The sequence below is a fragment of the Canis aureus genome, chromosome 6, assembly GCF_053574225.1.
Source record: "Canis aureus isolate CA01 chromosome 6, VMU_Caureus_v.1.0, whole genome shotgun sequence".
In the NCBI taxonomy this organism is placed as follows: Eukaryota; Metazoa; Chordata; class Mammalia; order Carnivora; family Canidae; genus Canis; species Canis aureus.
The window spans coordinates 47,797,637-47,823,177 of record NC_135616.1 but is presented as its reverse complement, the minus strand read 5'-3'; the positions used below and the strand labels follow the sequence as shown (position 1 = coordinate 47,823,177).

General features: G+C 41.5%; 2 long non-coding RNA genes across 2 annotated transcripts in view; one reads left to right on the top strand and one right to left on the bottom strand.

Moving 5' to 3' along the window:
- The window catches only part of LOC144315195 (uncharacterized), a 28,962-nt gene extending 4,720 nt beyond the window's left edge, over nucleotides 1-24,242 (top strand). The window contains exons 3-4 of the long non-coding RNA XR_013380955.1: nucleotides 19,902-20,367; nucleotides 23,656-24,242. This is a non-coding gene — a long non-coding RNA (uncharacterized LOC144315195). The remainder of the gene's footprint in view (nucleotides 1-19,901; nucleotides 20,368-23,655) is intronic.
- LOC144315196 (uncharacterized) lies at nucleotides 1,248-20,024 on the bottom strand. The gene is made up of 3 exons (XR_013380956.1): nucleotides 19,726-20,024; nucleotides 18,685-18,755; nucleotides 1,248-1,538 (listed from the first exon to the last, which is right to left on the bottom strand). It is a non-coding gene; the product is annotated as an uncharacterized LOC144315196 (long non-coding RNA).
- Nucleotides 24,243-25,541: the final 1,299 nt, after the last annotated feature.

The following is a 25,541-nucleotide window of genomic DNA, read 5'->3' as shown; positions in this document are numbered from 1 at the left end:
TTTCTAAGAAATGGTTAGCTTGTGTGATGATTTTGTGTGATTAGCAGGAGATGAATTTTAAGTGTCTTCTGTGGTAGAAGCTGGCAGGCCTTTGGGGATTTTGATTTCACCCCCATGTGGCCAGGAGTCCCATGTGTGCTCGATTATAGGGAACTTCAGGCTGTGTACAGGTTCCTGTGGAACCCCCATGTGGAGACTGTGCAAACCAGCTCATCAGGGGGCGGGTGTCCTTATCTGTGTCATCACAGAGATGATCTTTGCATTTCCACAGCACTCACTCGACTTGGTTATTTCCTCTTAGATTCTGTTTTATCTGTTTATGTGGAAGAGATTTATGCCAAAGTTGTAACCACTCAGTTCCAAAACATTTAAATGAATAGTCTTCCTTAGAATAGAATTTCTAAAATAATGGCTTTCATTTAAATCTTCATTATGGACCAGAGTTTATTCAAAGTACTCTGCATGCATTAACTCCTCATAATCATCCTATATCTTAAATACTTTTATTCACATTTTAAAGATAAGGAAATTGGGCCAGAGAAAGGTCAAGAAACTCACCTAGGTTCCCAGAGCTAGCAAACAGCAAAACCAGGATTTGAAATCAAGCAGTCTGGTATAGAACCAGGCTCCTAACCCCTCTGCCAGTCTTCCTGTCTAAGACAAAAGCTTATTTACTTGTGAGAACCTGCTAGTCTTGCATGGCAGCTGAATTACACTTGCTCACCAGCCCACACTGGAGACAGAGATGTAGACATATAACTGCAGAGGAGCTCAGTAGGATAAGGATAGTGAAATATGAGTATAGGAGAGCTCACAGGCAGGGGTGCTCAGCAGTGCTTCGAGAGAGTTTCCTCACAGAGGGTTTCACAGGGAGTGAACTTTGACTTCGCTTTGGAGAATGAAAAGCATTTTCATGGGAAAGAATTCTTTTTTTTTTTCATTTTTAATTCACTTATGTTGAGTAAATGTCGAAAAAGCACCTCTTGTGTGCCAGGCACTTCTAAGAGCCAGAGTGACAGTAGGGAGCAAGACAGGTGAGGGCCCAGCCTCCTGCAGCTCCATCTAGTGAGGGAAAAGAAAACACAGAGAAGCATTGTTAAGTATACAAAGACAAACGAAATGGGGTCCTAGGATAGGAATGATGGGGGGATACTTTGCCCCAGGAGTCAGGGAAGGTGTCTCTGAGAAGGTAACATTTGCACTGGGTCCGTACAATACAAAGGAGCCAGTTCTGCACGCACCTGGGAAGATAGCCTGTATGATGTGCAGGATGGCAAGTGAGCAGAGATCTTTTGGTTTCCGGTTTGCTTTATTTTATTTTGCTTTGTTATTGCTACTTGTGCACATGTTTTGGCCTCTCTGGTTGGAGCAGGATGTTTGCAGTGGTTTTATTTACAATGGGCACACAGTAAAAAGTTTAGCAAATGTTTCTTGGCATCTTCTTTTAATCTTTCTTCCAGACCCTGGGGCTCCAATGAACCCTCCATCATTGGCACCCATTCTTTGTTGTACTTCATTTAACCATTTCTTTGCCACCCCTGTAAAAAAAAAAAAAAAAAAAAAGAGTCTGGGCCAATTTTTGTTGAACAATGAATGCTATTACATTAAACCAAATTAAATGAAACCATTATCTTAAGTGATCACATTACATTCAGTTAAGCTATTACACATTAAACAGAGCAGCAGGGAAGAGTGTCCCCCGGGTGAGGACAGGCATGCCTGGAGCAGAAGGGGTGGCACACTGGCAGAGGACCGGGGAAGATCCCCTGGGGACCTGCTTTCTCTCCTTTGCTCTAAGCCTGGTCTGTTGTTGCCATTGAGTTCTGCCTGTTTCTTTTCCATTCAAGCCTTTTACCCTAAGGAGAAAAATAGGAAACAAAACAAAACACACCCCAGTTTTTGCTAACTGTTGCTGCATAACAAATCACCTTAAACTTTGTAAGACAAGGGACACCTGGGTGGCTCAGTGGGTTCGGCACTTGCCTTCGGCCCAGGGCATTATTTCCTCACTGTTCATGCTTCTTTCACTGTCATCCCACAGCCCACCGTGTTCCTGGGCCATCTAATACCTATATTAGGTACTTTTAAAAGCTTAATGCTATCATGTGGATGTTAGAAAGTGGTATGCCATAGGCTTATAGTGAAGTGCATATTTTCAAACTTTATTTCATTCATTAAACAGATTCCTACTGTATGCTCAATGGTCAGAACTTTGCAGCAGAATGTGGTGAGGGGGTACAGGGTTCTAGATACATACCTACAGTGTCTGGTTCAAATCTGGAGTCTGGGAATACCTCCTGGAGGCAGTGATATCAGAGCAACTATATGATGAGAAAGAAGTAGCCAGACCAAGAAGAGAGGGGATAATATTGTAGCTACAGAAAACAGGATAGAGTATTTGAAGAAGGAAAATCATTTCTGTGTGGCTGGACCTTTGAGAAGTGAGTGGAGCAAATAGGAGCCATGCAATAGGAGGCAGGAGAGGGGTAAGGGCTTTTAATTACAGCCAGTAAGGAAGAGCGGACTTCAGGGCCCCTAGCCTTCACTCATTGGAGCCACTAACTCTTGATTTTGGCTCAGGTCATGATCTCAGGGTTTTGAGACAGAGCTCTGCTTAGACCACGTGCCCAGTGGGGAGTCTGCTTGAGATTCTCTCCCTCTCCCTGTGCTCCTCCCCAACTCATGTGTGTGTGCTCTCTCTCCCTCTCTATCTCTCCCTCTCAAAAAAATAAATAAACCTTAAGAAAAAAAAGAGAAGAGTGAACTCTCCTGAGAAGACCAGAAGGGACAGTAAGTGTTTTTAAAGACTGTAGTGCCATGGTACAGGTTCCCCATAAGAAACATCACTCTTGGGCAGCCCAGGTAGCTCAGCAGTTTAGCACTGCCTTCAGTCCAGGGCCTGGTCCTGGAGACCTGGGATCAGGTCCCATGTGGGGCTCCCTGAATGGAGCCTGCTTCTCCCTCTGCCTGTGTCTCTGCCTATCTCTTCTCTCTCTCTCTCTCTCTCTCTCTCTGTATCTCTCATGAATAAATAAATAAATCTTAAAAGAAAGAAAGAAAAAAAAAAAAAAGAAATAGTACTCTGCCTAAGAAAGCTTTTAGATGTTTTCAATTTTCTTTTTAGAAGGCCACTATCTGGAAGTTACTAAGGATAGTATTTTAAAATATGCTAATAGGCCATTGAAAGATTTTTAAGGAAAGGAATGACAAAATGTGATTCCTATTCTAGGGGTATGATATTGTAGAAGTTTCTAAGAGGGCATAAAAAGATGAGGAACTGAGGAGGTGGAGAAGATTTGGAATGGTAGGGCATGCAGGTATCAGGAGCTCATGTGCATCACTGAGAGGACATAAACCAGGCCCTAAAACTAGACAAGCTCCTAAAGACACTGGACTAGGCCTCACCAAGGACACAGCAGTTCTGTTGTCCACTGCAGCTCAGGTGAAGCCACAGCAGGAGATAGGGTGCTACCTGGTCACAGGATAGAGTCCCTTCCAGACCCTTCCCCAACATTCAGAACAACACTCACAAAATGTTGCCAAAGTTCTATCCTGATTGAGATTTATTTCAAGGAAAATTAAAGACCACTGAGGATGTTTTTCCATTGTCTCAGTCCAAAGAGACCTGGCTCTCCCACTGTGTGAGGAGCCCAGTGGGGCCCTTCAGAGGGCTGAACTCTCCTCTCCCACACAGAATAGGGTGGGCAAAACAGCAGTGCTGTCTGGGGATCCTGGTGCAGAGGGGTGATGATGAGAGGAGGCACCAGATGGAGCTGGGGGCGGGGCAGGGAAGGTGGGTATGAAAAGAGCCATGAAGCAGCATGGAAAACAGAGTCAGTCTGAACATTCCAAGTAGAGGTATTTAACATAAGAAATTTGCTATAAGATGTTTAAAAGCAGGAAGAGAAAAACAGAGAAGGATAACTAGAGAACACAGAGGATAAAAGAGGAGAGAGCTTGAGGATATGGAAGGAGGGCCAGACCTCAAGTAGGCAGCGTCTGCTGTTGCTCTTAGGCTCTGAACCGCCACAGAAGCCAAAAGCGGGAAAAGAATGCGTCCTTCCTGCTGCCCCTCACCTCCCCCTCGGCACCTCAGTGGCTGGAGGGTCATTGAGGAGAAAGATGTCAGAGGCAGGGGGTCGCAGAGATGTAGCTGTGGTTCCCCAGCCCCTCCAGGGCTTCAGACACAGAGAAAACAACAGGTAAATGCCTATACCTGCCCACCTCCTCAGACTTCTATTTTTGTTGTCAAACAGAATTTATGTACATTTATGTGTATCGTTTTTTTAAAATGTATTCTTTGGTTTTTTTTAAAGTAAGCTTCTATACCCAATGTGAGGCTTGAATTTACAATCCCAAGATCAAAAGGCATATGCTCCACTGGCTGAGCATCCAGGCACCCCTTGGTGTATCATTTTTAAGTTTAGTGGCATTAAGTGTATTCACGTTGTTATGCAACCATCACCATACTGTCTCCAGAGTTTTTCATCTTCTCAAACTGAAGTTCTGTATCCTGTAGATAACAATTCTCCATTCTCCCCTCCCCCAACCCCTGGCAACCATCATTCTACTTTAAGTATTTTTTTAAAGCTCCATCAGGCATTAATTTTACGCTAACGGTACCACTTCCTTAATCATTTCATTTTCTGAGATTTGCTGATGATGAGCTCTCTTGTTCTTTATCTAAAACTGTCTTTATCTTCATTCTTTTTTTTTAAAGATTTTATTCATTTATTCATCACACACACACACACACACACACACACATACACATACACACACAGAGGCAGAGACACAGGCAGAGGGAGAGGGAGAGGGAGAAGCAGACTCCATGCAAGAAGCCCGACGTGGGACCCCATCCCAGGACTCCAAGATCATGCCCTGGGCCAAAGGCAGGCACCAAACTGCTGAGCCACCCAGGGATGCTCTTTATCTTCATTCTTACACACATTTTCATTCAGTATAGAAATTTAGATTTGCAGTTCTTTTCTTCCAATGTATTAATGAGGTCCTTCCATATTCTTTTGGTTTCTATTTTTGCTAATGAGAAGTTAGCCGTCAATCCAACTATGGCTGCTTTGAAGGTAATTCATTCTCTCTGTCTCTCTTTCTCCCTTCCTTCCCCCTTCCTTCCTCTGTGTTTTCAAAATATCCTCATTGATTTTGATTATCTGCAGTTTCACTGTGATGTGCTTACGTATGACTTTCTTTTTGTTTGTCTTCCTCGGAGTTCATTAGGCTCATCGAATCTGTATCTTGGTATGGTTAACCTTTCCAGAGAATTCTCAGACATAACCCTTTCAAATAGAGCCTCTCCCAAAGCTCTCTCCCTTTCTGGAAACTTCTTATTCTGCCTTAAAGTTTTCTCACCCTTTCTTACTTAATTTCTATCTTTTTCTGTCTCTCATTCTGTATAATATCTTCTGATCTTTCAGATTTGTCATTTTCTCCTCTGTGTTCAATCTGCTTTAAAACCCATTTTACTGAAACATTAATTTGGTTTATTTTATTTTTTCATGTAAGAAGATATATTTGGTTCTTTTACAAATCTGTTATTTCACTTGTTATAGTTTCCTGTTTCCTGAAGATATTTTTTAAAGATAGATCTATTTATTTACTTACTTACTTACTTATTTATTTGAGAGAGTGTGGGAGAGTGGGAGTTGGAGGAGGGACAGATGGAAAGAATCTCAGGTAGACATCCCTCTGAGTGCAGAGCCTGACTCGGGGATCAACCTCACCAGTCTGAGATCACAACCTGAGCCAAAATCATGAGTCAACCTCTTAACTGACTGAGCCACCCAGGCACCCTTCCTGAAGATATTTTTACGCTTCTTGTATTTTTTTTTTTAGCATAACTATCATTCAAAATAATCTGTTTTGGGGGCACCTGGCTGGCAAAGTCATTAGAGCACATGACTCTTAAATCTCAGGGTCCTGAGTTCAGGTCTTATGTTGGGTGTGGAGCATACTTAATTAAAAAATAATAATAATAACCTGTTGCTAATAATTATAGCATTTGAAGTCTTTGGGGGCTAGTTTATGCTGGCTTTTCTGTTCGTACTTGTTCATTGTACCTCATTCCTTTGTTGTGCTAACCTCTTTAATTTTGTGCTACTTTGTTCACTTGAAAATTTATCTGTGAGATTTTTCCAGAGGCCTAGGATGAACATTTCTGCAACCAGAGAGGTTTTGCATTTGTAATTGCCAAGAACCTGGGTACTAGGAACTTGTAACCATTTAGAAGTAAATATGTCTCCATGCCTGATATTGTTAATTTGATCTGCAAAGGTTCATAGGGTCATCATTGGTTTTTCAAACTCAGTGGCAGGTCTTTTCCCCAACCCAACCCCAAACTCTTCTCACTTGAGAAGGAGGAGAAAAGGGAGCCAGGCATACTCTGGTCTCTGTCCTTTTGAGGTAGCTCAGTTTCAGTTCAGTTTCTTGCCTGCTTCCAGCCAAATCTGCAAATGCCTCCAGAGCCAGAGTGAACTGTAGCCCACCAGTAACCTCTTATTTCTTGACTTCCAAATTTTGAACTGTCTTTTCTAGATCTTTTAAGAAATTATCTTTTCAGTAACTTTTAAGAAAGTTTTTCATATTCTATCATTTTAAGTCATCTTCAGTAGGAATGTGGTTCAAAAAATACAGCCTGCTGTCTGCTGTCATAGAAAATGAAATTCCCCTAATTATCATTCTATTTATTTTCTCATTTCTATCAAGTCCCTGCACAGTCCAGTATTACCCATAAGGATTTCCTCAACTCTAATATGGGGTTAATCATTTTTTTCCTAGCCCACAGAGTCAATGTGAAAGTCAAATAAGATACCCTAGGTGGAAGTGCCTATAAACAGTGTCATTCAGAGGGAACAATTAGGAGGAATGTGAGCACAGTGATTTGATGGTCTGTGTGTTCTTAGCTCTAAAATTCCAAAAGTCTATATATTTTTTAAAGATTTTATTTATTTATTCATGAGAGACATAGAGAGAGAGAGAAAGAGAGAGGAAGAGACACAGGCAGAGGGAGAAGCAGGCTCCATGTGGGGAGCCTGATGTGGGACTGGATCCCAGGTCTCCAGGATCATGCCCTGGGCCAAAGGCGCACTAAACCACTGAGCCACCCGTGCTGCTCCAAGAGTCTATATTTTTGATGAATATTTCCCATCTCCGCTTATTTATGTAAATTTTATTTATATAAATCTCATCTCCACCATCCTCTGCTCATTTATAATACCCAGCACCATTTTTTTCTATATAACTTTACCTATTCTTCAAGATTCACACAAGTATACCTTCTATATAAAGTGGTCCTTATAATGGCTACAAGAATCCAGAAGTGTGAGCCCCAGTTAGATGAATTTAATCAGAATCTTGGGAGGTAAGGTCCAGATGGTGCTACTGTACAATCAAGGCAGAGAATCACATTCTACATAAAACCTTTCCTGCCACAGAGACACAGCAGTCTCTCCTTCTGAATCCAATCTCTTATTGACTGTATCATTCAGGAGGGACAGAGCCCCCAATGCCTCAAGATTTCTCTTGTTGAACTGGTAAATACCTTGTCTTTCTAAACAGAATATTACTTCTTTGGTGGATAATTTAGCTTTCTTCCCATATTGCATGTAGAGCTATCCCTTGTGAATAATAAAAAACCCAAAGATATTTTCATATGTGATTCTTACAAGGAATAGGAAAATGACCTGTTTGTCCCAGATAATACACTGATGCCACAGTTTCTAAAATGACTTAAAAAAACCTTCAAAACATTAGAGAATTGGTTGAAAAAATTATATGTTAATCCTATGGTGGAATACATTATAGCTATTACAAAATGTTAGAGGAGACTACTGAATGGCATAGTAAAATGATTTTGTTACGTTAAACAACAAACAGTGAATTACAAACAGTATGCAATTTTAAACTTCAGGGAAGAACTTATGGATAAGTCATATTCTTGAACACTTTGTATTCAAAAAACAAAAACAAAAGCCCCATTGTTTTCCTATGGTGTATGTACATGTGCATGCACAAGAGCAAAGTTAAGTGAAAGGTGCCCATCACTGCCTTTTTAAACAGTGCCTCTCTTTTCTCTATTTCCATCCAAGATTATTATTATCCTGGGAAATTATTTATCCGGCACAAGCAGAGGCACCATCTCTCACTGTTTTGCCCTAGCCAACATATGCTATTTCCCTCACTCTAATACAAGATATTAGCCAGGCTGATATTGGCCAGGCTGTGGGAATAGGCTGTAAGTTTGAGTGTAAATGTGATTAGTCACCTGACTAAATCCTGATTACTATATATTTGAACTCACTAACGTTCCAAAAGCGTGAAACTAGAATATAAAAGGAAGTTATGACAGGGCTCAGCTTTTTATAATCTTGAGTGGGGTCAGCTATATATGTGACATAGAAAAGAATATGATGGAAAGAGTAGATCACTTTGTTCTACTTAGAGAATAAAATAGTTTTACAAAGATACAAAAGTAAAGCTGTGCCATAGGACCCCAAGATACATACATTCTATATATATATATAGAGAGAGAGAGAGAGAGACAGAGACAGAGACAGAGACAGAGGAGAGAGACAGAGACAGAGAGACAGAGAAGAAAAAGAAAAAGCCTGGAAAAGAATATGTCAAAATGTTACCAGCCATCAGAACTCACCCATACCTGGCTGGAATGTTATTTGGTACAAACTCTATTGAAAACAAAAACAACTTGGCAATACCTATCAAAATTACAAATTCACATATCTTTTGATGCAGCAATTCCACTTCCAAGGGTAAATTATGATATGTTCACACATTTGAGAAGATAATATATGTGTGTCCTTACTACTGCAGCAGAATGCAGAAAAGCCTGAAAATAAAGCATCCATCAGAGCTTGTTAAATAATTATGACATGTGGCTGAAGTTTATACAACTGTAAGATAGAGAAAACACTTTATAAACTCATATGGAATCATCTCCAAGATATATTTTAAGTGAAAAAAACTTAGATACATATGTAAAATGGTTTGGATTTTCTATGCTACTATTTGCTTTAAATAAAGTTGGGGAGAAGGAATATGTATATTTTCTAACATAGTGCATATATAAAATTTTGGTTGCCTTTGGGGAGGGAAATGAGTAGAGACGAAATTTTTTTTCAAAGACTTAATTTTTCAGAGCAGTTTCAGGTTTATAACAAAATTGAGAGGAAGGTACAGTGATTTTCCATATACTCCCTGTCCCCACATGCATAGCCTCCATCATTAACAATATCATTCACTCAAAGGTACATTTTTTTTTTTCCCCAAGGATGAACCTGCATCACAATCCTTGGAAGTTCACAGTTTATCTTAGGGCTCACTCTTGGTGTTGTACATGGTATGGACTTGGAGAAATGTATAATGGCATATAGCTATCATCATAATATCATACAGGAAATTTTCATTGCCCTAAAAAAGAATTTTTTCATTACACATTCTTTTATACCTCTTGAACTTGAGCCATGTAAATAAATTGCCTAGTTGAAAAAACAATTAATAATTTTAAATATTACCAACCTGCTAGAGTGTCAGGTTCATGGAAGGGACTGTATCTACCTTGTATGTAGTTCTAGTCACAGCCCCCAGCAAAGTGCCCAGCATGGACACTATTATTCAATAATAGCTGATGAAGAAATGAATGATTAATATTTAATATGGGATTCCCAGAGATTTTTTTGTAATTTGTAAATATTCTATAATCAGTACACAGGTACTGATTTTTTTGTAATCAGAAATAGAGTTTTTGAGTGGAAAGGAAAACTCAGATACAGTATAACTCTTAGACCCAGGCAAATGGGGCCCCTGCCCTGGGTCAGCCTTGTGCCTCCGAAAGCCCTGTGCATTGGAGTGTCTTCAAAATTTTCTGAGACATCTCTTGTCGGTTGGAACCATTGCCATTGCAACAGGGTGCCAGATCCCAAGATGCTCTCCAGTCCCTTGTCATTGTTCCCCTCAGGGTGATCAGATGCCCCAAGGAACCCTAGGACTCATGAATATGCATCATCCCTGCCTGGCCCCGTGGCTGGGTCCTCATTCCAGGAGAGAGAGCAGAGAACAGATAGTTTTCATAGGCTGATATGGTATTTCTTTTGTGGAATTGTGTGAAATAGGCCACTAGTTGGTGCTGATACCTTAATTTTGAGTGACTGTCACTCAAGTCAGACACTGGGTAGGGGGTAAGTTCAGGGCTTGACCACTGAGAATTCCCCACTAAGCCCTGAGCTTGAGTTCTCTTGGAGCCCATCCACTAGTTGGTTCTGACTTATCCATATTTCGACATTTTGTCATCATATTATTTATATGGATAGAACACCAAAAAAAAAAAAAAAAAAAAATTACTGGGGCTCACATACCCCAAGGGTGGCCGTGTTATAATCATTTGTAGTATTTGAAAGATTTTAGTGAAAACAAATGAATTTAACATTCTGACAAATAAAAGCAAACACTTTTTTCTAGAATAGGATAAAAGAAATCAAATGGGGGGCACCTGGGTTGCTCAGCAGTTGAACATCTGCCTTTGGCTCAGGGCATGATCCCGGTGTCTGGGATTGAATCCTGCACTGGGCTCCTTGCAGTGAGTCTGCTTTTCCCTCTGCCTATGTCTCTGCCTCTCCCTGTGACTCTCATGAATAAATAAATAAAATCTTAAAAAAAAAAAATCAAATGAAATAGAATAATGTTGGCAAGTAAAAGAAGACAGCTAAACCACTGTGGTTGGAGTCCCTGCTCACCAAATCCAGTATCAGAGGAGCCCAGTGAGTTATATAGTGGGCTGTTTTCATAGCTGAGGTCCATAGTTTTATGGTGATTAAAAAAAAAAAAAAAAAAAAACATTGAGGTCCATAGTTTTACAGTGATTTAAAAAACCATGTATGAATATATAAACTTCCACCCCCTTGCCCATTCTTGGCAAAGTTCAGAAGAGGTCAAGCTCCACCACTCTGGCACAGCTGCTCTGGACCCACAATGAGGCTACAGTCCACATGGTTCAACACTACAGAGAAATAACCCAGCCTGCCTCTTAATGTAGTCATCACCCTGCACACTCCAACACCTTCTTCCAAAAAAATTGGGCTTTAGAGAGAGAGTAGTGTCAAAGAGAGATTGGCTCGAGAAGAAGCCACCTTGGGGAGATAAAGTCAACTTCTTTCTCCTAAAATCAGAGACTAAAACACTTTGCTGCTCTTTCCCCCTACTGCATCTCTGTGCTGAGTCAGGCAACTGTAAAATCCAAAGAAAATGCCGTGTCTCTGACTAAAAACCCCTTGGTCCTTCCCTGGTTTAGACCAGTCCTTTCTGCTTTCTCCAGAAAGACAGACCTGAAGGTGTAGAGGGACCCTTGCTAAGGTCCACCAGCTCCTTCTCTCAAGTTCTGTGAGGGCTGCAAAAGAAATGAAGCTGTGACTCCTGACTCAAGTCAGGCCAACGTGCTGTTGTATTCTGAAATTCAGCAGAGTCTCTTTTCCATTTCCATGAGTGTACCTGTATGTTGTATATGAAGAAATAAGTATGCTGATACAAGCAGAGAGGAAAGGGGTGACACAGATGGAGCCCTTGTCACTGAAGGCCAGATCCAGCTAGTTTCCATGCACAAATACCATTTGAAGGGCTATGTGTGATGGGCCTGAGGATATTTGACTCCTGTCTCCCCATCATTGCTCAGAGCCTGATCCCTATGCCCTCAACATCTTGGTCCTGCTTAATCTACAATCTGTGATCCTTTTTTAGTAACCTGTCCCTCCCTCTCCCCACCCAGACTAAGCAAGAGCCCACACAACCAGACAGGGTGGCCTGCATTTATTTTGGAAAAGAGTCACAAGGCCTTGGGCAGGACATGAAAACCCAGTAGTTTATGAGTGGGAATGAGAGAGGTGGATGTGGTCAAGCAGCAAGTTTTTGGAGGTCTGCTGATCTTGAGACTGAACATGCAGGTGTCAGCAACAAAGCTGGGCAGAAGGCAGGCTAGCGAACATGAGAGGAAACACCCAAAAAACACTGTTAGTAGATTGCTTGCTGCCCCTTCCTGCATTTATTAAAAGACACATGTACACACCTACTATGGGCCACTCCAGCAGAAGACTTGCCCAAGTATCTGTGCCTGTTCTTACATCTTCATGGGGACAACACACATCTAAACAGATAACTGCAATAGAGTGCCCATCACCCAGTTACCCCATCCCCCCATCCACCACTCCTTCTGCAACCCTTTGTTTCTTTCAGAGTTAGGAGTCTCTCGTGGTTTGTCTCTCTAATTTTTCCCACTCAGTTCCCCTCCTTTCCCTTATAACCCCTTTCATTATTTCTTATATTCCATGTATGAGTGAAACCATATGATTATTGTCCTTCTCTGATGGACTTATTTCATTCAGCATAATACCCTCCAGTTCCATCCATGTCGAATCAAAGGGTGGGTATTTGTCTTTTCTAATGGCTGAGTAATATTCCATTGTGTCTATGTGTATACACACACACACACACACACACACACACACACCCCACATCCTTATCCATTCATCTGTCGAGGACATTGTGGCTCCTTCCACAGTTTGGCTATTGTGGACATTGCTGCTATGACCACCGGGGTGCAGGTGTCCCAGCATTTCACTACATCAGTATCTTTGGAGTAAATACCCAGGAGTGCAAATGCTGGGTCGTAGGGTAGCCATCACAGTTTTCCAGAGTGGCTGTACAGCTTGCATTCCCATCAACAGTGCAGGAGGGTTCCCCCTTCCCACATCCTCTCCAACATTTGTTGTATCCTGTCTTGTTAATTTTCACCATTCTCACTGGTGTGAGGTGGAATCTCATTGTGATTTTTTTTTTTTAGTAAGTTTTATTTTTTTTAAGATTTTATTTATTTATTCATGATAGACACACACACAGGGAGGCAGAGACACAGGCAGATGGAGAAGCAGGCTCCATGCAGGGAGCCTGACGCAGGACTCAATCCTGAGACCCCAGGATCACGCCCTGGAAAGCAGGCACTTAAACTGTTGAGCCACCCAGGCTGCCCCTCATTGTGATTTTGATTTGTATTTCCCTGATGGCAAGTGATGCAGAGCATTTTTTCATGTGCTTGTTGGTCATGTGTGTGTCTTCTTTGGTGAGATTTTTGTTCATGTCTTCTCCCCATCTCCCCATTTCATGATGGGATTGTTTGTTTCTTGGGTGTTGAATTTGATAAGTTCTTAATAGATTTTGGATACTAACCCTTTATCTGATATGTCATTTGCATATATCCTCTCCCATTCTGTAGGTTGTCTTTTAGTTTTGTTGACAAAATAATTTATTTTGCTGTGCAGAAGCTTTTTATCTTGATTAAGTTCCAATAGTTAATTTGTGCTTTTGTTTCCCTTGCCTTCATAGATGTGTCTTGCAAGAAGTTGCTGTGGCCAAGGTTAGAAAAGTTGTTCCTGATGTTCTTCTCTAGGATTTTAATGGATTCTTGTCTAATATTTAGATCTTTCAACCATTTTGAGCTTATCTTTGTGTTTGGTGTAAGAGAATGGTCCAGTTTCATTCTTTTCCATGTGGCCGTCCAATTTCCCCAACACCATTTATTGAAGACACTGTCCTTTTTCCAGTGGATATTCTTTCCTGCTTTGTTAAATATTAGTCGACCATAGAGTTGAGGGCCCATTTCTGGGTTCTCTATTCTGTTCCATTGATCTATATGTCTGTTTTTGTGCCAGTACCACACTGTCTTGATGATCACACCTTTGTAATACAGCTTGAATTCTGGTATTGTGATGCCCCTGGCATTGGTTTTCTTTTTCAATATTCCTCTGGCTACTCGGGGTCTTTTCTGATTCCACACAAATCTTAAGATTATTTGTTCCAACTCTGTGAAGAAAGTTCATGGTATTTTGATAGGGATTGCATTGAACATGTAAATTGCCCTGGGTAGCATAGACATTTTCACAATATTTATTCTTCCGATCCACGAGCATGGAATATTTTTCCATCTCTTTGTGTCTTCCTCAATTGCTTTCAGAAGTGCTCTGTAGTTTGTAGGGTATAGATCCTTTACCTCTTTGGTTAGGTTTATTCCTAGGCATCTTATGATTTGGGGTGCAATTGTAAATGGCATGGATTCCTTAATTTCTCTATCTTCAGTCTCCTTATTAGTGTATAGAAATGCCACTGGTTTGTGTGCACTGATTTTGTATCCTGCCACTTTGCTGAATTGCTGTAAGAGTTCTAGCAATCTTGGGGTGGAGACTTGGGGGTTTTCTATATACAGTATCATGTCATCTGCAAAGAGGGAGAGTTGGACTTTGGGATGCCTTTTATTTCTTTTTGTTGTCTGATTGCTGAGGCTAGGACTTCTAGTACTAAGTTGAATAGCAGTGGTGAGAGTGGACACCCCTGTCGTGTTCCTGATCTTAGGGGAAAAGCTCTGTGTTTCCCCATTTAGAATGATATTTGCTGTGGGCTTTTCGTAGATTACTTTCTCTTTTAAGATGCTTTTTTAAAATGCTGAGGAATGTTTCTTCTATCCCTACACTCTGAAGAGTTTAAATCAGGTTGGATGCTGTATTTTGTCAAATGCTTTCTCTGCATCGATTGAGAGGATCATATGGTTTTTGTTTTTCCTTGTATTGATGTGATCTATCACACTGATTGTTTTATGAGTGTTGAACCACCCTTGTATCCAGGGGATCAATCTCACTTGGTCATCATGAGTAATCCCACTTCATCATTATACTGGAAGTAGAAATCTTTAAAAATAATTTATCACTCTATAAGGTATAAAATCACCCAATACTATTTTATTCTGTGTCTGTTTTTTAGCACCTGTCAAGTGTTAATTGGCAATTTGCTTATTCTCTTTAGTGAATTCTGCTTATTTGGGGTTTGGGAGGAGCTCATCATTTTTCTAATGTTTTTTTTTTTAAAGATTTTATTTATTTATTCATGAGAGACACAGAGAGAGAGGCAGAGATACAAGGCAGAGGGAGAAGCAGGCTCCACGCAGGGAGCCTGACATGGGACTCGATCCTTGGTCCCCAGGATCACACCCTGGACTGAAGGCAGCACTAAACCGCTGAGCCACCTGGGCTGCCCCTTTTCTAATGTTTTATAAGCCTCTTTGCTTATTTATTTGAGAAATTTATCTGCTACCTGTGCTGCAAAACAGTGCCTTTTTATTTTGTTTATGGTTGGCTTTTTTTATTTCTTCCAGATGTTGTCAATTTTTTATGAGATCCAGTTTTTCACTCTTTTCTTTTGTGGTTTCTGGGATCCCTGTCCTGCTTAGGATAAGTGTTCCCCTCCTTGATTGTAAAATATGACAAAAATGCTTTGTGTTTTTTTTCTAACTTTGCTAAGTTTCTGTCCATTTTACACATCAATCCTGATCCACCTATAATTTATATTAGTGTAATAACAGAGGGAAGGATTCAGCTCCCCTACTTCCCAAATGCTGAACCACTGTTCCAACCCATCTATTGAAGAATTCATCTTCTGGTCCCAACACTGGCTTGGCCCTGCTGTGATTGCTATGTGTGACAGTCCTGGCTCTGCAGCAATGCTGAGTCTGCAAGGGCCAGGGCCACAGGATTTACTTTTGTCTAACCCCTATGTCACTTAGCAGAGCCCTGAGCCCACAGGAGCAGCTCCCAGGCCAAGATGGTAAACTGGGTAGCCCACCTGGAATCTCAGCAAGAGAGCATGGCTGTGCTGGAATGAGGTCCCACCCCTTGTTGCTCTTGGCCTGTGCCCCGATGACCTTCCCACAGATGGAGCTGGCATTCCTTTCCTTCACACTCTTAACCAGCATGGTGGCCTTTCAGAGGCTCTTCAGTAAAAGTGGCAGGGTAACAAACAAGTAACTGTTACCCAAAACTGGGTTCACCTTTGGTGAGTGTTGAGCCAAGACACAACTAAGCCAAAGAATAGAAGGGAGGGTTTTACTTATGACAAGAAAAGGAGTACACTCGGGATCTTTCCCAAAGCAATGTCTCCTTGAACAACAAAACTGGGCAAGTTCTAAGCTAAGGGTACATAAAAATTCATGAGGGATTTGCAGAAGGAGGACTTCAGCATGGAACTGGGATAAAAGTCCTCTCAAGGTGAAAGAGTCCAGGTCTTAGTAGATGGGAGTCAAGAGGCCTGCAAGAGTTGGCTTAGATCCTGCCAAGATAACCCAAGAGTGTTCTTCAAGTCAATCTCTACTTTTGAATCAGCCCTGGGAATTTTACCACTAATTTATTGTCCCTGAAATAATTGGGCTATCTCCTAGCCTGAGAGTACCTGTTTCTCTTATTTCTTTTATTTCCTTAAAATTACTAATTAGTAAGGTCTATTCTGCAATTTCAACATATTTCAGGACATTCTGTAAGAAATGGGTTTGGGGCAAGTAGTGCTGGCCAGGCAAAGATCACAAGATGGCCAGGTGCCTAAAATGACTTTTCTTATGTCAAGGTGCTATGTCTCACCTTTCTTTTTCCAGGGACCCCTTACTCTGTCTGCTTACATAACCATTAACAAAAGGGAGAAAGAGTCCTTTGTTGCTGCCATCTGTTCACCAGAATATTACAGAGCTACAAAAAAGTGACAGGATCCACATGTACATGCATATCTGGAAATGTGTTTATGATATTTTCAATAGAAATAAAATTACATAAGGGAATATATTGATAATCTCATTTTTATAATAAGTATCAAAAAGTGTGTATGTCTTTCAATGCAAATATTAGAAAGATCTGGAGATCTACAACCAAGTATTCTGTGTGGTGGTAAGCAAGGGGGTCTGAGAGCTGAATAACAGTCCAGAAGTGGAAAAGAGAATCCTACAGGCCCCTGAGCCCCCAGTGGAGTTCTCAGGGTTTGCTTCAGTATTTGTGCTCTCTCCAGACTATAACTGGGAGATGCTAATCACATAATTTTCAAGACCCTTCTGGTTATAAAGTGGTTTCCCATGCAAATAGGACTTTAGGGAGAGAGTGTCCAGATCACACTGATGACTTAATCACGTTTAATTAGCACATTGTATTTACTCATATGAGCCCAGAAAATGTGAGTCCATCAACTAGTAATAGATCTGGGTTCCCTGCACTAACTCATAGTTCACAGGACCCGTGCAGGACAGGCCCGGGAGCAGTCCCACCCCCTAAGCTTCCCCAACTCCCTGGCAGGGCATCCTGAGGCCCTCAAGGCAACACCCACCCCTTAGGCTAATGTGAATGCTCAGTGATGTTAATTCTGTCTACCCCACCTCTCCTGTTCAACAAAGTCTTCTACCCTTAAGGAGGTGATTTGTTTGCTGGTTGTCTTGTTTTCCCTCCCCCACTTCCATCTTTCTTTGGGATTAGTGGATCATTTTGGATTACGGAATTGACTTTTAGCTATACCTCTTGGTGTTATTATTACTATTTAGTGGTTTCTAAAGGTATTGAAATATACATCATTAGCTTTTCACAGTCTGCTTAGAATTAACAATGTTCTATGCCGCTTCACATAAAATATAAGAACCCTGCACCTGTGGAGGGCCATTTCCTACCCTTTCTCCCCTATTCTGTAACTGTCCGGTGTACATCAGCATGTGTCCCACACCACACAGTGCAAGTTCTAAATCTTTGCTTTACACACCCATACACATTTTAAAGGAATTAAGAGAAAAGAGTAGTCTTTAATGCTTACGCACATCCCACCTCCAGTGCTCTTCAGTAAGGAAGTTATAATGCACTCAGGGAAAAGACATAGGCATAGGCTGAGTAGAAAGAGTTAGGGGTCCCCAGAAAAAGACAAGACACAGCTTTCATGACATGAGAGAAGCCATTTTAGGTCTCTACTTTTTTTCCATGATCTCTGCCCTACTTTCCTGAGAGCACACTTCTTGCAGAACTTCCCAGGAGGTGTCAGAATTTCAAAGAAATGCAAAAACCTCAGCAGTTAAGGATTTTAGGAGAAGAAGAAGATGCAAGATGCAAGAACTGTCTCTACCAGGCCAGGAAATAGACCAACTCTATCAGACACAATAAATCAGTTGTGAAAAAAAAAAAAAAAAATCAGTTGTGATGCAGAAGTAGGCAAGGCTCTGCATTCCTTATCCCAGATAGGGAGCCCAGGATCCCATTCAGTTTATACAGACTCTCAGAGCAAGTCCCAGGCCGCTTCTCTTCCCAGGTTATCTGTGCTTCCTTATAATGTTAGAATCTGCCTTAGGAGGAACACAAGTTTCATTAACATAATATGCAATGCATGTATAGGCATGTTTTCTAAGTACTCTGCACAACCTTATACCCACCTTTACATGTGATGATAATGCTCCCCTAAGTATTAACCCTCAACCCTGAATAAAAAGAACCCACAACCCTGCTCCAGGAGTCATGGCTTTGGAAATTATTTCCCTTGATCTTCTTGTTTCCTGCAAATAAAGTTTCCTTTGGGTGACAACTCCCTGTAATCTCCATCTGTACCTCACCAAGCAGTGAACTCACATTACTTTGTAATCCAGAAAATTATCCAAGACAACATACAAGTATAGCAGAATTTATGGATGCAATTACCTGGGTGATTCAGGTACCGATCTTTCTGGGGGAGGAAGAATTTCCTCTGCCCTTCCAGATCCTTCTAGCTGGACTTAGAACCAAGGTGACATGAGACAGATTAACAGAGAAAAATCAAATGTAATAGGGTACTTACAGGAAATCCACACAGACATGAATTCCAAAGGTAGGCAACATGATGCTTATATGAGCAAAGAGAGATACAGACTGAGGATACAAAGAAGAGAAAGATCATTAGCTATACTCTAGGTGAGGACTCAATGTTTGGAAAACAAAGGTTATTATATAGAAAGCTTTCTTAGGTGAAGAGGAATCTCTGTTAATAGTTCTATTCCTATAAAGCAAGAAGTTGAGGGGGGAGGTAAGCTTTTCCTGTATCTTCTAGATTTTGATCACTTTTAACTCAAAAGAATGCTCATGTCTAAGTGGCCCACCTTGAGCAGACTTCCCCTGGCCTCTACACCTTCACTTGTCAGGGATTGGATTTTATTTCTCTGATCAAATATCCCAGAAGTCATAGCTTTTCTTTTTCCTCTTCTGATTGTATGAAATCAGATCTAATAAAATCACTTGTACTCTGTCCTCAAACATGTGACAGTTTGGTTCTGCTTTATGATCCCATTTTAGAGGAAGAGTAGGGTCCCTGTCCCATTAACAGAAACATTCCAATTGCTTCTCTTGAACGTTCCTGGAGAGTCTGTGTGGCTCTGATAAATACATACTTTAGTTCTCCTCCAGGAAGATATTTTGCAGGAGGGCCTCAGCAGCCTGGTCTTCCAGATGTAGGAAAGATGTTAGGGTTCCAAGCTGACAGCCAAGAAAGAATTCTTGTGATGTCTTTGGTGCAAAGAGATGTTTTATTAACACACAGGGACAGGATCCAAGGGCAGAAAGAGCTGCCCTGGGGTCATGAGGAGTGGCCCATTATATACTTTCAAGTTGGGAGGGGGTTAGAGATAGTGTAAATCTCTAAGGAATTTGGAAGCAAGGTTTCTAGGACCTTAAAAGAACTAGCTATTGTTGGGAAAAGGTCTTTTATTACCGTCTAATAAAACCTGAGTCATTAGACCCTTCAGATGTATGTCGGTGGGTGATGTGCTTGGGAGCATATGATTGCCCAACACTATCTTGAAGGGTTCAGAGATAAAGGGAACTTCTACAGGAATTTTAGACTTACAGGATCCTGGGGATGGGGCTAAAATTGCCTTTTGCCCTTAGCAAAGTATTAACATGAAGACAGTTGAGTCCCTGGAGGAATGTCACTCTGCCTGTTTTAAGAACTTGTCAATGGGCTGTAGGTAGTAAGGAAATTTAAAGTTTTTTCTTCTTCTTTGTTTCCCCTATCACTCCCAGTCCTCAGCCTCTTGGTGGCCTTTCCTGCTGATCCCCACAGGCCCTGGAATGTGGTGCCTTTGTTCTGAGGATTGTCAGAAAGCCAGAAGGTTGGAGCAGGAAGAAGGAACAGTGTCGGGGAGAAGCAAGTAGAGGCAGGCAGGAGAAAGACCACACAGCACCTTTATGATGTCAGCGGTGATTATTCAAAATGTGATGAGAAATCATTACAGAATTGCAAGTTCTGGGGTGAAACTGTCACCAGCAAGACCCCACTACCCACCCACGTGCCCCCAAGAGCCCTTTGCTTCTTCACAAGAATGTTAACCTTATTGTTTAGAGGCCAACAATAGGAAGAGATCTGGCCAGCCTAGACCGGTTTGAGCTCAACCACTGACTCACACCTGCAGGTGCCTGGGTGCCTGACCTTTACCTCTACCTCACTGTAATGTTGAAGTCTCTGCCCTAGGAGGAGCACAGACCTCAGGTAATATATAATGATGGACCAGCCCGTTCCCTAAGTATATCTGTGTGGCCTAATGCCTATCTCTACATATCATAACAAAACTTCCCTTTCTGAATATTCATCCAACCCTAAATAAAGAGAACCCACTCACTCCTGTTCGGCAGCTGTGGCTTCAGAAGTTATTCTCCATGATCTCCTTATTTGCTGCAAATAAAGGTTACTTTGTGTGACAGCTCCCCCTGGTGCGATCTCTACCTGTAACTCAGCAAGGAGTGACTTCATGTTAGTTTGGTTACTAAATGACCCAGTTGGTACCCTCAGGTCATCACCGTGACTGTGTAGAGAAGGATAGGATTTGAAGCAGAAGTAGATACATGAGGTCCAGGGAGAGCATGTGGCAAAAATAAAGAGGGGTGGCAGATTCAAAGTCTAATCTGGAAGTTAAGTTGTCAGGACTTCAGAGGTGCCAGGAAGGGACTGGAGGAAAGAGAAATCTGGGTGAAGCCCAGTGTTGGGCTGATCCACTACATTGTAATGAATGTTGCTAGCATTTACTGCAGTAGAAAGACCCGCAGGAGACAGTAGGGACAATAAATTCTGATGGGAAAACCAGCAGGTTCCTTCTGGACTCTCTAGGTTTACAGTGTCTTTCACATGCAAGGGAGGCTGCCTTAAGCAGCTGGGTTTACAAGGTTAGAGTATAGGGCCCGGGGAGACCCCTTTGGCCCCTTTGGTCCGGGAAGGAGCATCTTCCTCATAAGCAGAGCCCCCTTACCTCCAGCATCACCCCCACATGTGCACTGCAGTCACTGAGGGCCTTCTGCATGTGGGACTGCCCCTCTGCCAGGGAACTGATGGCTCCCCGGGCACACAGACCGTCCCTGTGATTGGAGCTGGGCTTCTACCTCCCCACTTATACTGGGGTATAGCAATTGTCAGCACATGAATCCTAATAATAAGGAGGAGTGTGGTCGAGTAAAATTGAGAGGAGCAAAATGATGGGAATCCACTGAGGCAGTCTATTTCCAAGCAACCATTTTAAAAGAATGTAACACAGTAGGGATCGGCTCCTGCCCTCTGCCAAGCTCTGCCCTCAGCATCACCTTCAGATATGAGAAAGATGAGCCCCTGCCCCGGGGCCCTGACTAGAAGGTCACTGCTTTGGGCCTCCTCCAGCCACACCCCTCCCCAGGAGGTTGAGTTCATATGCCAAGGGGACAGGTCCACACAGAATTCACACTCTTCTGAACTATGCTGGGACACGGGAACCCCAGAACTACCGACATAAATGAACACAGCCCACTTTGAAGGCCTGCATGAGCTCCTTCCCTGTCCCCTGCACTTCAGAGCTGAGAGGGGGACCAAACCTGAAACTGGAACAAGATATCTCCCTCCTCCTTCCTGCCCCCCTGCCCCATGCAGATGTCAGGGAGGAAGACCTTCCTCTGCCTCTCAAGGTCCTCCTAGCTGAACTAAGAATCAAATTGACATGAGACAGGTTACAGGAGAAAATCAAATTTAATAGGAATCCACATACACACATGGAAGTTCCAAAGGTGATGATGATGCAACATGATGCTCATATGAGCTAAGGAGAGGAGTAGGGTTATCTCAGGATACAAAAGGGAGAAAGGCCATCAGCAGGAAAGGAAAAGGGGATGCTTGGGAAAACAAAGGTTGCACTATTATGCAGGTAGGTTTCTTAGGTAAAGGGCAGTCCTTACTAGCTCTCTTCCCAATATAGGGTCTCCTTTCTAATGTAAACTTAGGAAGTTGAGGACCAGGAAGAGTTTCTTCTGCATCAGCTGGGTTTTGCTTACTTTTAACTCAAAATAATGTTCATGTCAAAGTGGCCAATCTTGAGCAGCCTGCCCTTGGCCCCGACACAGGAGTCACATAATTCTAAATCTGAACCTGGCTTTTGTGAAGATATATTGTTCTAAGCAGGAAGATAGAACTTATTTTATCTAAAATCTTAGTTTGACTTAAATAATTATGATTTAAATATGCAATTATATGAACCTTGGTTTGTACTCTTAGCAGGTGTATTTTTATGTCTGGATCTAGGCTAAGGTTCTTAAAATTCCTGTCTTGGTCATGCAATGGAGGAATGTAGAAGGATGGGATGTGAAGTTGGGAAATAGCAGGCAGCCAGTCCCGGGAATCAAGGAGGGGTAGGCCTCACAGTCTCCAGTTTTCCAGGGCCACTCTATCTAGAGTCTGCAACGGTCTGGGAAGTCCCAACAGCTCAAGAACCCAGAATTCTCTCCATGAGTAATCTAGAGTCAACCACCTTTTGAGCATCTAGAAATGGGCAAGCGATGGATTGTTGTCCAATATACATTTATTGGTCTAAACCATTTTAAACCATGTAATGGGTACATCCTCTGAAAGGCTGGCATGGGGGAGAGGTGATTAGGTACAGAGGTGGAGGAGGAGTAGCCAGGGAAGTTAAATGGCTGTCTTTGAGGTGAGTGCTAACCAGGAGGACCCTGAGTTTGTCACCTGAGGAGAAGAGCTGCTCAGGCCTTTTAACAGTAACAAGACTTCTTGAAGGAAAGCATAATCCTCCCAAGTCTTGGTGCTGTCATGGCAACTGGAGGCCTGAATGACATCACCCAAAGGCAGCAAATGGCCCAGGTGACTGGTGGGAGCAGGGACCAGGAGGGAAGACTCCAACCACCAGGAGGGAAATCGAAGACAGAGGAGGGAAAAGGAGGGAATTTCTGGTAACAATAAAATTAGTCACAGCTGTTGAGCTACAGTAACAAAATCTTGCATAGATCTTTTGGCCAAAAAAGAAGGAAAAAGACACTAAGTTTATTTTACTCTTGCATATATCTTCCATCAAAGGATATTAAAACACTTCACTTACACCAAGCACCTTGTTCATTTCATGAGTATTGCAGTGAGTCAGTGATTCATGCTAAAGAAGAACATGGAATGTATGAATAAAGACATTTTATGGGCATTGGCCCTGGTACTAAACATTTGCAAACTCATTTGAGCCCCCAAAATTAAATCTCCTGTTTTACCAAACTTGTCTCTAACCTCATAAATAAAAATCTAAGGTTAAAGGAAAATTACCTTCAAAAACCACACTAATTGTGCAAAATAAAAAAATTAAAATTAAGACTGAGGAATCATAATGAGGAAACAGTGCAGACCTGCTTTAACCAAAGAGAAGGGATGAAGGCAGGTCACTAGCAGAGACAAACACGTCATGTCTACTCCAGAGCCCAAATCACAAGGATTCTTGGAAAACCCACAAAGAGCTGAAATTATCCTCCCCTTTGCTCCTTTCCCCAGCTCACAGCCTGAGACAGAGGAGCAGCCGCCAAGCCAGAAGCCAAGAGCACACACGGCTAGGCCATGGGGTCTCCAGTTGACACAAATTGTTTCACAGAATAAAAACACCATGACAGAGATGGATCAGGACAAACCAAGGCTGCTCCATAATCGTGTGAACACAGACAAAACAGGAACGTCATCCAAACCACAAAACTGACTAGACGTCACCTTATCCTGGTTAATGCGTGACAGCTGATCCTTGACTAGTTGCAGCATTAGCCACCATCTATTTTTCCTACCTTCTAGGTATGAAATATCTAGATATTCAAGCATAGAAAAAGCCCTACAAAATCCCTAGCAAAGATCTGCATCCTAAACATTCCCCAAATCCCTCACACAACCCCAAATCCTGTGCCTCCTTTCTAGCCCTCTTACTGGGACACCCCACAGATCCCCATGGTGCAAATTCTCCTTTGTTGTGAGGAGTTAACAACTCAACTTGGTTCAACTATAGCTGAGCTCCTGGAGGGTACTGATAAAACCAATTAATTTACATAAGGGATGTGGGGGTCACTGTTCTGTAGACTCCAGATTTGCTTTTATAAACTCTGCCTTGCTTTTTGTTTATAGACTAATCTGGTGATCTGAACATTTTATCATAATGGTACATCTCCTTTATCTTTTACAATGCTTTTTGCCTTTAGGTCAATTTAGTCTGATATTAATATAGCTATACAGATTTGGGGAGAATTAGTATTTGCATGGTATATATTTTTCTACCTTTTTATTCTCAGTCTTCATGTATGCTTTAAATGTTATCTCTTTATACTGGATAATAAATTTTAAATTTTCCTTGAGTTACAATCCATTTACATTTAGTGTAAAAATATGACACATTTGGGTTTTATTGTACCATAAAAGCTATACTTTTTATTTGTTTTTCTGTTTTTTTTTTCCCCCTGGCCTCTGTTCTTTACTTGGCATCTATTATATTTTATTAATCTACTTTTCCCCACTTTACTAATTTAGAGGTATTTAAAAAAAAAGAAAGAAAGAAAGAAGAAAGAAAGAAAGGAAGGAAACCTCAGGCCCAAAACGGTGTCACTTATACCAAGTTCTCAAATTGGGAACTAATACCCAATCTAATTGTGGTTTCTCCCCCAGAAAAGGGCCCTAACTGGTCAGTCAGGAATTTTTTGATGAGCACCAATAAGGTAATCTGTCACTGGGCCCTGTCTATCCCTCAAAGGAAGATAAATTATCTGCATGATAAGATCCCTACCCTTTCCCTCAAAAGAAAATGATCTTGCTTGGGGCAACCTTTTCTTTTCTTTTGCCAATAACTTCTTTGCCCCACCTTATAAAAACCTATTTTGTACAACTCCTTGGGGCACCTCTCTACTTACCAGTTGAGATGCTTCTCAAATCTGGAATCATTTAATAAAGCCAATTTCTTCAAATTTACTTGGTTGAATTTTGTTTTGTTTTGTTTTGTTTGAACAGATTTTATGTATTTTTGTTCTTTCTTGTGGTGATCAAGAAATTACAATGTGCTTTAATAATTTATTAATGTCTAAGTTTGATTTATTTACCTCACCCTCAATAATAAAAAATTTAGAATACTTTAACTCCATTTATCACTCCAAGTTATTTCTCCATTTATGTCTTTTAGGTTTTTTAAGTGTTTTTTAAAAAACTTCATGACATTTTTCTGCTTGATGAAGTCAACATCTATATAGATCTTCTTACATATTTACCACATCCTTTGGAATTCTCATCAGATGAGAATCTACAGGTAAAGAATTCTCCTGTTTACTTCTAAAATGCCCTTATTTTGCTCATGTGTTTGACAGACATTTCATTCAACAAAGGTTCTAGGTTGGCAGCTTTTCCCCAGCCTACTG